Consider the following 11507-nt stretch of genomic DNA (forward strand, 5'->3'; position numbering starts at 1 on the left):
TACCATAATTTGAGACAATTGGCTCCCATTAATATTACGGATAAATGGTGACTGTGCTAAACTAACAATCTCTAATAATACTTCATTACTTATCTCTGGTAGATCACTCTGATATAAACAAACATCTCGTCTCAGAGGATGAGGAGGACAATGAGAGCTTTAACTTCCAGAATTTTACATCTTCTTCTGAAAAGCTTTCTAAAGTAAGTATGAGAACAATTAATCTAAAATATGTAAAAAAAGACCTGTAAAAGTAAAAAAAAAGTATTTAATATCTTCTTGTTGTCCACATTTAGCTCTGTACCACCGCTACTAGGAGGATGAACAATGAGGATCCCAAGTCCCCTCCAGAGTGTACCCCGGCATCCAGCACAAGCATCTCAGAAATGTGAGTAGATTCTAAGGTCATTACTGGGAGCTTCATACTAATATATATGCACAAACCCAAATATAGGACATAAATACCATAACAACAAATACAGCATGCATCGCCCGTGATTAGCAGTCATTGTGCTTTTAGCTTCAGAAACCTCTGGTGGTGACAGCCCATAATTGCAGCCAGTCATGCACTTTTAGTGATGCCCACACTGTAGGAGAGATGTAGTACTACATGCCAGCCATTCTTGGTAGTGGTTTTTCGCTCTGCTTTATAGAAGGTAGTTTTGAGTAGGAAACCTTCCCTACCATAACTCTTATATATCCTAATAGGCCTTATTGTTGATGTTAATCTAGTGAGACAACCCCTTCTATACCGAATTTACTTGTAATTTACACGTTTATTTTCTTCCAAACAGGCAGAAAGAATCTTTTCCTGTGTCTATTAGAGATGATGCTATTACCAGCTTGCCACCCTCGTCCCCATTGTCAGGTATGTACATGTCTACAGCACAAAAAATGAGAATGTTGATGTCAAGGCTCAAATACTTTCATATGGTATTTTTGTTAGTGGTCTTCTATGTTATACATGTTTCATGGATTCCAATTATGTTGCCCATAGGCCCATACTGTATCTCTATTTGCCTAATTTTGTAAAGTTTTTCCAGATTACCAGATGTATAGGGGACAGGAGTAGAACAATTCTACTATATACAGGAAAGATACAAAGCAGATCCTATAAGAATATATTGTTAATGAGGGCTTTTTTTTACTTTCTGATTAGAAACTCCAGCTGACGTCGAAAGAAAATCTTCGATATATCTGAGTATAGAGCAAGAAATCTCAGAAAATGAAGAAAAGGGGGAAAAGAGAGGAGGTAAGTGTGAGAGTCAGCTCCATGTTGTGTGATGTCATTCAGTGAGAATAATTCATGTGGAGCAGTTGTTATTAGGGATGGGCAGACCCGTGGATGTTCGGGTCCATCAGGCTCAAGAATGTTACCCTAACGTGATCCCGAACCCGAACGGGATGTGGTGAATATTCATGGGACTTTAATAGCGGGCACACAGACAGCTGAGCGCAGCAGGAGCCGCGCTGCGGCTACCACGTGCAAACTATTAGGGAAAATGAGTGGTCACTGCTCCCCACGCACGCAGTGAATATTCCGGCACAGAGGGGAACACAGCGCTGGAGGAGAGAGGAGGTGAGTATGATTGTTTATTTTTTTATGAGCAGCGTAACAGGGATCAGGGGGTGCCAAGCATACCAGGATGAGGGGGCCATACATACAGGGATGAAGGGGGCCATGCATATAAGGATGAGGGGGGCAATGCATACAAGGATGAGAGGGGCTATACATACAGGGATGAGGCATGAGGGGGGGCCATACATACAGGGATGAAGGGGGGCCATACATACCGGGATGAGGGGGTCCATACATACAGGGATGAAGGATGAGGGGGGCCATACATACAGGGCTGAAGAGTGCCATACATACCAGGAAGAGGAATGAAGGTACCATACATACCAGGAAGAGGGTTGAAGGTGCCATACATACCAGGATTGGTGTGCGGGGGCGCCATACATAACAGGATGAAGGGTGCCATACATACCAGGAAGAGGGATGAGGGGGCCATGCATACCAGGATGGGGGATTGGGGTGCCATGCATACCAGAATGGTGGATTAGGGTGCGATTGCATATCAGGATGGGGATGAGGGCCACATATAACAGGAAGGAGGGGGCCATATATACCAGGATGGGGGATATTAACAGAAGTGGGGTACATTACCCCTATAACAGTGTCAGCAGCAGACCCCCTCCAGCTTAACAGGGCATCATGACAACATTTTTTGCTTACATTTTTTTTCTATTTTGCTCCTCTAAAACTTAGGTGCGTCTTATAGTCCGAAAAATACGGTATTCACCAGCCGGTGCCTATGCATAGTTAGAAATTTGTCAGTGAGATATATAATTTAGTGCAGTGTGTGTGTGTAGCTTATTGTACATGTATTTAGATAATAATTTAAAAAATAAAATAAAAAAATGCCCACATGAGGGAAAGCAGACAGCTCGGGACTGGTGTTATTATTCTGGGAAGAGGCCAATGTCCATGAAGCTTCCCAGGCTATTAATATCAGCTCACGGCTGTCTGCATAGCCTTCACTGATTATTAAAAGGGGGGGCACCCCCAAAAATGACGTGGGGTCCCCTTTATACTGCGCCGGCCAATCACAGGCATACCAATACTTGGCATGGCTGTGATGGGGCCTGAAGTGCCCACACCAGAAAAGTTTATTGAATGGCTGTGCTGCATCCTTTCAACAAGCTTTGTTCGGACTGTTGAACCCGAACAGTAACACAGACCTCCGGGAGACACTAGATGTCCAGTACAGACCGTCACATATATGATGGCTAACAATGATCCCTGACCTCTTTATGAATAAGATTCCTCTGCCGTTCAGCCACAGTGACCGCACAGTGGTATCAAGTAATAAGTCGTCCCTTTACTTACATTATGGACACAAAGCAGATCCTATAAGAATATATTGTTAATGAGGGCTTTTTTTACTTTCTGATTAGAAATTCCAGCTGACGTGGAAAGAAAATCTTCAATATATCTGAGTATAGAGCAAGAAATCTCAGAAAATGAAGAAAAGAGGGAAAAGAGACGAGGTAAGCGTGAGAGTCAGCTCCATGTTGTGTGATGTCATTCAGTGAGAATAATTCATGTGGAGCAGTTGTTATTAGGGATGTGCAGACCCGTGGATGTTCGGGGAACACAGCGCTGGAGGAGAGAGGAGGTGAGTATGATTGTTTATTTTTTTTATGAGCAGCGTGACAGGGAACAGGGGGTGCCAAGCATACCAGGATGAGGGGGCCATACATACAGGGATGAAGGGGGCCATGCATATAAGGATGAGGGGGGGCGATGCATACAAGGATGAGGAGGCCATGCATATAAGTGATGAGGAGGCAATGCATACAAGGATGAGGGGGGCTATACATACAGGGATGAGGCATGAGGGGGGCCATACATACAGGGATGTGGCATGAGGGGGGCCATACATACAGGGATGAAAGGGGCCATATATACTGGGATTAGGGGGTCCATACATACAGGGATGAAGGATGAGGGGGACCATACATACAGGGATGCAAGAGGAATGAAGGTACCATACATACCAGGAAGAGGGATGAAGGTGCCATACATACCTGGATGGGTGTGCGGGGGAGCCATACATAACAGGATGAAGGGTGCCATACATACCAGGAAGAGGGATAAGGGGGCCATGCATACCAGGATGGGGGATTGGGGAGCCATGCATACCAGGATGGTGGATTGGGGTGCCATTGCATATCAGGATGGGGATGAGGGCCACATATAACAGGAAGGAGGGGGCCATATATACCAGGATGGGGGATATTAACGGAAGTAGGGTACATTACACATTGTCAGAAGCAGACCCCCTCCCCCTTAACAGGGCATCATGACAACATTTTTTGCTTACATTTTTTTTCTATTTTACTCTTCTAAAACCTAGGTGCGTCTTATAGTCCGAAAAATACGGTATTCACCAGCCGGTGCCTGTGCATAGTTAGAAATTTGTCAGTGAGATATATAATTTAGTGCAGTATGTGTGTGTAGCTTACTGTACATGTATTTAGATAATAATTAAAAAAATAAAATAAAAAAATGCCCAGATGAGGGAAAGCAGACAGCTCGGGTCTGGTGTTATTATTCTGGGAAGAGGCCAATGTCCATGAAGCTTCCCAGGCTATTAATATCAGCTCACGGCTGTCTGCATAGCCTTTACTGATTATTAAAGGGGGGGGGCACCCCCAAAAATGACGTGGGGTCCCCTTTATACTGCGCCGGCCAATCACAGGCATACCAATACTTGGCATGGCTGTGATGGGGCCTGAAGTGCCCACACCAGAAAAGTTTGTTGAATGGCTGTGCTGCATCCTTTCAACAAGCTTTGTTCGGACTGTTGAACCCGAACAGTAACACAGACTTCCGGGAGACACTAGATGTCCAGTACGGACCGTCACATATATGATGGCTGACAATGATCCCTGACCTCTTTATGAATAAGATTCCTCTGCCATTCAACCACAGTGACCGCACAGTAGTATCAAGTAATAAGTCGTCCCTTTACTTACATTATAGACACAAAGCAGATCTTATAAGAATATATTGTTACTGTTTTTTTTTTCTACTTTCTGATCAGAAATTCCAGCTCTCGAGAAAAGAAAATCTTCGCTGTATTTGCTTAGAGAGCAACAAAACTCAGAAAATAAAGAAAAGAGGCAAAAGAGACGAGGTAAGTGTGAGAATCAGCTCCTTTACTTACATTATAAATACAAAGCAGATCCTATAAGAATATATTGTTACTGAGGGTTTTTTTTACTTTCTGATCAGAATTTCCAGCTCAGAAAGAAAGGAAATCTGAAAAAAATCTGAGTACACAGGAACAAAACTCAGAAAATGAAGAAAAGAGAGGAAGGAGACGAGGTAAGTGTGAGAATCAGCTCTATGTTGTGTGATGTCAGTGAGAATAATTCATGTGGAGCAGATGTCATCTGTCAGTGATGGGATTGTCGCATGTATGATGGCTAACAATGATCCCTGACCTCTGTATGATAAGATTCCTCTGCCGTTTGGCCGCAGTGTCCACGCAGTGGTATCATGTAATACGGAGTCCCATTACTTACATTATATTTATTTCTCTGCTCATAGGTTCCCTCCTCCGCCGGATCTTATCATCCTGCCGGCGTGGATTGTCCAGGGCTGCTCGGATATGTGCATGTTGTCACTGTTCCCCCAGCATCATCTAAAAGACTGAAAACCTCCGCATCTAGCGCCCAGAAATGCAGCAGATCCTCCATCACTGCTGAACCTGTATAGAAGGACCTTCACCAGCTTCCTGTGGCCTTCTCACTGGAACATCTTTACCCGGATATGTTTTGCCTCTATCATCAGGCTCCGCGGTATTCATACTACTCGCCTGACTTGGCTTTTACTGATCACCTGGTATCTGACCCCAGCTGTGTTCATGACTATGATTTCATCTATTAATAATATTCATGGTTTTGTTCATGTCTTAACCTTCTATCCTATTATTAATAATAAAAAAATAAAAATAAAAGCTGTTACTGTTGCTCTGATTTTTTTTCATCTTGAGTTCACAACTAATTGTAACTCACTAATTGTGCTTCTTAACACTAAATGCATTTGTCATTATTCTGAATGCAGCAGCCAGGCTCATATTTCTGTCCAGCAGCTACACCGGCGCCTCCACAGTACCAGTCATTGCACTCTCCCACAAAGCTCTCCACAGTGCTGCACTGTTCTACAACTCCTCCCATATGTCAGTCTACTACCATATCTACACTCCAATGAGCCAAGACTAATATCCTCCATAATCAGGACCTCCCACTCTCACGTCCATGACTTTTTCTGTGCTGCACCAGTTCTCAGGAGTGCATCAGGTTCATTCCTACTGTCTATGGATTTAAGTGTTCACTAAAAACAGATAATTTTTAGCAAGACTATCAAGTCATGTCACTAATCTAAGTTTTGCCCCCAGCACTTAATATCTGTACATATGTACAGATATTGGCTGGTGACCTGTTCATTTAGTCCAGGGCCGGCTCCAGGTTTTTCTGGGCCCCGGGCGAAAGAGTCTCAGTGGGCCCCTTTAACACATACCACGATTCATGATGCAGAGACATGGCGGAGAAATATATATATATATATATATTAGTACAATGCAAAGATTTCACTTCTTACATTACATGAGTGATATCTATTATAAATTCCACAATAGCTCAGAAACCGGTGAATCGCTCCACACAGAATAGTGGCCCCCATATAAGGCTCCATACGGAATACTGGCCCCCATATAAGGCCCCATACAGAATACTGGCCCCCATATAAGGCCCCATACGGAATACTGACCCCCATATAAGGCTCCATGCGGAATACTGACCCCCATATAAGGCTCCATGCGGAATACTGACCCCCATATAAGGCTCCAGGCGGAATACTGGCCCCCATATAAGGCTCCATGCGGAATACTGACCCCCATATAAGGCTCCATGCGGAATACTGACCCCCATATAAGGCCCCATACGGAATACTGGCCCCCATATAAGGCTCCATGCGGAATACTGACCCCCATATAAGGCTCCATGCGGAATACTGACCCCCATATAAGGCTCCATGCGGAATACTGGCCCCCATATAAGGCTCCATGTGGAATACTGACCCCCATATAAGGCTCCATGCGGAATACTGACCCCCATATAAGGCTCCATGCGGAATACTGGCCCCCATATAAGGCTCCATGCGGAATACTGACCCCCATATAAGGCTCCATACGGAATACTGGCCCCCATATAAGGCTCCATACAGAATACTGGCCTCCATATAACGTTCCATACAGGATACTGGTCCCCTTATAAAGCTCCATACAGGATACTGGCCCCCATATAACGCTCCATACAGGATACTGGTCCCCTTATAAAACTCCATACAGGATACTGGCCCCCATATAACGCTCCATACAGGATACCGGTCCCCTTATAACGCTCCATACAGGATACTGGCCCCCATATAATGCTGCATGCAGGCTGTTACCCCCCACATAATGCCCCATACAGGCTGCCCCCCCTTATAATGCTCCATGCAGGCTGTTCCCCCCCACATAATGCCCCATACAGCCCCCCCCTTTTAATGCTCCATGCAGGCTGTTACCCCCCCACATAATGCCCCATACAGGCTGCCCCCCCTTTATAATGCCCCATGCAGGCTGTTCCCCACCTTATAATGCCCCATACAGGCTGTCACCCCTTCTCTTTATAATGCCCCATGCAGGATGTCCCCCCCCTCTTTATAATGCCCCATGCAGGCTGTTCCCCACCTTATAATGCCCCATGCAGGCTGTCACCCCTCCTCTTTATAATGCCCCATGCAGGAATCCCCCCCCCCCTCTTTATAATGCCCCATGCCTCCATACATAAAAAAAAAAATCAAATACTCACCTCCCTTCTCACCTGCTGCCGCTGCTCGGGTCCGGACTCCAGCGTTGTCGGCGTCTTCCCGCTCAGCGCTCCCTGTGACGGCTCAGGGGAGGGCGCGGTGTAAAGGTGTCACTGCGCCCTCTGACCTGAGACGTCACAGGGAGCGCAGAGCAGGAAGACAGCGGATCTGCGGCGGCACGGGGAGAGGTAAGTATCCAGCTGCCGGGGCCCTGAGCAAGCGGCGGAGAAGGGCGGGCGCTGACACCGCTCTCCTCCGCCCATAGCCCAGCGGGGTGCGTGACCGCCAGTGGGCCCCTCTGCCTGCTCAGGGCCCCGGCATTTGCCCGGGTGCGCCGGGTGCTGACGCCGGCCCTGATTTAGTCTTAACTCCTCGAAGATAGGTGCTCCCTAAAACCACATCTGTTTAGGGCGGCCTATCACGCTCCTTAATCAAAGTCCTTTTATATATTTATAGCCCATTCATTATTTCTCCAAACATAAGTCACTCCACCGCACCCAAAACCCCTACAAATACTGGCTGGTGACAGCTCCTGCAGCCTTTATCTCTCCCTCATCCCCTCAAGATGGCGGACCATCATTGTAAATAAGCCCCTGTACTTTGCGTCCCCCCACCTCATTATAGATTGTAAGCTCTTACCAGCAGGGTCCTCATTAGTTTTGCTTTAATTATTGTATTATCTTTAGCTATGTTACTTATGACTGTTGTATATGAACCTGAATTGTAAAGCGCTGAGGAATATGTTGGCGCTATATGAATAAAGATTATTATTATTATTAAAGCAAAACAACAACATGTTTCATACCGCCAAATCTTCCTTAACTCCTTAGTGACCAAGCCAATTTTGACCTTAATGACCTGCCCAAATTTTTGAAGTTTGACCAATGTCAATTTATGTGGTAATAACTCTTTAACGCTTCAACGGATCCCACTGATTTTGAGACTGTTTTTTTCATGACATATTGTACTTCATAATAGTGGTAACATTTTTTCAATATGACTTTCATTTATTTGTGAAAATATCGGAAATTTGGCGAAAATTTTTAAAATTTCACAATTTTCAACCTTTTAGTTCTTACGCCCTTAAATCAGAGTGTCATGTCGCACAAAATAGTTAATAAATAACATTTCCCACATGCTTACTATACATCTGCGTCCTCTTTGAAACATCGTTTTTTCTGTTAGGAAGTTATAAGGGTCAAGATTTGACCAGTGATTTCTCATTTTTACAACAAAATTTACTAAATATTTTTTTTAGGGACCACATCACATTTGAATTGACTTTGGGGGGCATATATGACACAAAATATCCAAAAGGGATACTATTCTAAAAATTGCACCCCTTAATTCCTCAAAACCACATTCAAGAAGTTTATTAACCTTTCAGGTGCTTCACAGGAACTAAAGCAATGGCAAGGAAAAAATAAACATTTTTTCCACAAAAATTTTACTTTAGCCCCATTTTTTTTATTTTCACAAGGGTAACAGGAGAAATGGACACCAAAAATTGTTGTGTAATTGGTCCTGAGTATGCCAATACCCTATATGTGGGATAAAACTACTGATTGGGCGCACGGCAGGGTTCGGAAGGGAAGGAGCATAATGTCTTTTTGAATGCAAAAATAGCTGGAATCGAGAGCAGATGCCATGTCGTTTGGAGAGCCCCATATGTGCCTAAACAGTGAAAACCCCTACAAGTGACACGATTTTGGAAACTAGACCTCTCAAGGAATGCATGTAGATGCCTGGTGAGCACCTTGAACGCCCAGGTGCTTCACAAAAGTTTATAACGCAGAGCCGTGAAAATAAAAAAAAATCTATTTTTTACCACAAAAATATACTTTTAGCCCCAAATTTTTTTCCCACAAGGGTAATGGGAGAAAATGGACCCAAAAATTTGTTGTGCAATTGCTCCTGAGTACGCCGATATCCCATATGTAGGGGAAAACTATTGTTTGGGCACATGGCAGGGTTCGGAAAGGAAGGAGTGACGTTTTGGAAAGCAGACTTTGATGGAATGGTCTGCGGGTGTCATGTCGCGTTTGGAGAGCCCCTGATGTGCCTAAGCAGTGGAAATCCCCCCTCAAGTTACCCCATTTTGAAAACTACCCCCCTCAAGGATTTTATCCAGGGTTATGTATAGTGAGCATTTGTAAACCACAGGTACTACACATAATTTGTTAACATTAGGTCGTCATATTGAAAATTGTCATTTATTTCACAAAAATGACGTTTTAGCCCCAAATTGATTATTTTCACAATGGACAATAGGTTAAAAAATAACGCGATGATCAAAAACTTCTATTTGGGCACATGGCAGGACTAGGAAAGGAAAGAGAGCTATTGGTCTGGAATATATTGTGAAGGCCATGTCGCATTTGGAAAGCCCCTGACATGCGAAAACAGCAGAAGCCACCACAAGGGACCCAATTTTGGAAACTAGTCCCCTCAAGGAATTTATCTAGGGATGTATTGAGTATTTTTAACTTACAGGTGATTCACAAAACTTTATAACTTCCAGACGTGAGAACAAAAAATTATTTTTTTATACTAAAATACTGTTTTAGCACCAAATTTATAATTTACACAAGTGGTAATAGGAGAAAATGGACCCCATAATCTGTTATGCAATTTTTACCGATCACAGTGATACCCCATATGTGGTTGTACACTAATGTTTGAGCACACAGCAGGGGTTGGATGGGAAGGAGCGCTACTTGGCTTTTAGAACACAGATTTCGTTTTAATACAGTAGTGTTCAAAACAATAGCAGTGTGTCCAAAAACATGAGTTAAGCACAAAATCTTTCTACTAGTTTTTATTTCCAGCATTGGGAACATTACACACTGTTTTCTAATTCAAAACATGAAGAGAAATGTATATAATTTTTAACTACTTTACAGAAAATAACAAAAAAAGGAGGCCAAGTACTTAAGCTACGTAGTTGGGAGAGGCGAAATTAAGCCACAGGTCAATAAGAACGAGGCAATTCAGAACTGGCTGCAACCGCTCTCCAAGAAGCAGGTGAGAGCGTTTCTTGGAATCGTGGGATATTACCGGCGGTTTATCCCAAATTTTTCTATGATTGCCGCACCACTGACGGACCTTCTGAAAGGCACAAAATCAACGAGGGCGAAATGGACGGTTGAAACCGAGATGACGTTCCAACAGCTGAAGCTGGCACTCTGTAAGCAGCCGGTCCTGGTTGCACCAGACTTTACTAAAGAGTTTGTGCTCCAGACAGATGACTCAGAAGTTGGCCTAGGAGCCGTGCCGTCACAGGAGATAAATGGGGAAGAGCATCCCATCCTGTATATGAGCCGGAAGCTCTCATCCTGTGAGAAAAATTATGCCATTGTGAAGAAAGAATGCTTAGCCATAAAATCAGCCATACACACGCTAAGATATTACCTACTTGGCCAAAAGTTTAAATTGGTGTCAGACTATGCCCCTTTGAGATGGTTGAGGGAAAAGAAGGGTAAGAATGCCTGAGCAACTAGGTGGTTCTTAGGTCTCAAAGACTTTAATTTTCACATGGAGCATAGACCTGGGAAGTTACACGCTAATGCTACTGCCCTCTCCAGAATTCCCTGCTGGGTGACTGAAGGTGCCCCCCAGCTTTTGGCAGAGGGGGGGAATATGTGACAGAGTCACTGGTATTATATGCGAGGGGAGGTATGCGTCACTCAGGATTCTCTCCTGTGTGAACTGAGACCTACTGAATCTCTGCCAGCATGTTATATGCTGTGGGTTACCTCTTTTAAAGGGTGTGGTTTTATGGGAATGATGTAGAGATGGGAGGGAAGTCATTCCCCATATCTCCTCCTCAGGGTGTGGCTGAGCAAGCTTTAAATGTTCAGTCCTGTTTTTTTTTCTTTGTGTTGTGTTTGGAGAGGCAAGGTCTCCAGGCTGGACAGCCATAGCTCAGGACAGAGCTGAAGGGTGGACATAACCTGTGTGGGTGAATGGCACATACACATATGGACTGTGCTATTGTTTATCTTTTGTTATGTTGTTTTGCTAGTAAGGCTGTGTTTATCTTTGCTGGAGTTGCAGAGCTTTTGTCACGGGTGTGTCAGAGGTG

The 11507-nt window shown here is 44.2% G+C and overlaps 1 long non-coding RNA gene across 1 annotated transcript; it reads left to right on the top strand.

The window, feature by feature from the left end:
- Nucleotides 1-807: 807 nt before the first annotated feature.
- On the top strand, nt 808-3044 carry LOC141201662 (uncharacterized). The gene is made up of 3 exons (XR_012272961.1): nt 808-868; nt 1160-1252; nt 2959-3044. It is a non-coding gene; the product is annotated as an uncharacterized lncRNA (long non-coding RNA).
- Nucleotides 3045-11507: the final 8463 nt, after the last annotated feature.

The sequence above is a fragment of the Phyllobates terribilis genome, unplaced genomic scaffold (assembly GCF_046119375.1).
Source record: "Phyllobates terribilis strain yellow unplaced genomic scaffold, ASM4611937v1 Scaffold_123__1_contigs__length_5148117, whole genome shotgun sequence".
Lineage (NCBI taxonomy): Eukaryota > Metazoa > Chordata > Amphibia > Anura > Dendrobatidae > Phyllobates > Phyllobates terribilis.